Raw genomic sequence first — 1,288 nt, 5'->3', positions numbered from 1 at the left:
ACTAACTAACTAACTAACTAACTAACTAACTAACTAACTAACTAACTAACTAACTAACTAGAAGAAATATGTTACTTAGTTCAGAATGTTCAGTAAATTCTTTGAAAGATCCCATTCTCTGAATGAGCTCATACTGATAATAACCGACTAAAATCAGGAGAACCTTTGCAAGTTTCTGTTCAAGCGTTGCTCACAGGTTGATAATCTATGGTGCTCTTCTCTCTGGGCTTCCAAAGGGAAGTTTTAAAGGCCTGAAGGTGGTTCAGAATGCGGCTGCTTGTATCCTAATTAAAACAAGGAAATATGACCTTATCACCCCGGTGCTGCCATCTCTTCGCTGGCTGCCCTGCCATGTTGGTGCAGATTTCAAAGTGTTGCTTCTCATAAGGCATTATGGTCCAGCCCCTCTCTACCTTTCAGACCCTCTCCACCCTTATATTCCACCTCGTGCTCTTTGATCTCAGGGCACTGGTCTGTTGGTAATCTCTAAAGTCAGACGAAAAACCATCCGTGGTCGTGCTTTTTTCTTTCGTGCCCCTTAAATGATTTCCCTCAAGACATCAGGCTGGCCTGCTCCGTGAAAGTTTTTAAAGCAAAGCTAAAGGTGCACAAAACCTGTACACTTTGCCTTATGTGTCTTCAATTTTATATTTGTATTTTATCATTTTCCCATGTTTTACTTGTTCTTGCAATTTTTTATGTTGATTTAATATTTTTGTGACTATTCAGCACTTTGTCTGAAAGCGCTAATAAAGTTGTTAAACTAAAGTGGACATTAGACACGCAGGGAATTCAACTTCATGGACATAAAAACCAGAAACAGGTTCTTTAAGGTTCAAACAGATTTAATCGATATTTATCCCTCCAAAAAAAATGTAAAAATAAAAAGGAATGAGAACACCCTGATTTATTATTTTAAACATAAGCTTGATCTTACAGAGGAAAACGCACGTAAAAAAAGATAAAAATCAGTACAGAAGTGAAGTGCAGCGGATAAAAACAACATACATTTATCTGTCTGTCAGATGAAAACGGACCTCATTTTGCTGCCCGACGGTCGCAGTTTCAGCACCAAGGACAGCTCTAAACTGTTGAGCAATAAATCATTACATCATCAGTCTCGTTCATCCTGCCTGGTGTGGGAGGAGATCTGATCTTAATCTCCTCCTAAACACAATTTTTTATACATCTGCATCATGGAAACTATAAAGACACGTGCCCTCCTCTGGTTGTGTCTTGTTTTCTCTGCACATCAGCATCATGATCATCAACACAACTCTCGTTCCTC

Source organism: Austrofundulus limnaeus, unplaced genomic scaffold (assembly GCF_001266775.1).
Source record: "Austrofundulus limnaeus strain Quisiro unplaced genomic scaffold, Austrofundulus_limnaeus-1.0 Scaffold84, whole genome shotgun sequence".
NCBI lineage: Eukaryota > Metazoa > Chordata > Actinopteri > Cyprinodontiformes > Rivulidae > Austrofundulus > Austrofundulus limnaeus.
This window is presented reverse-complemented; position numbering follows the sequence as displayed.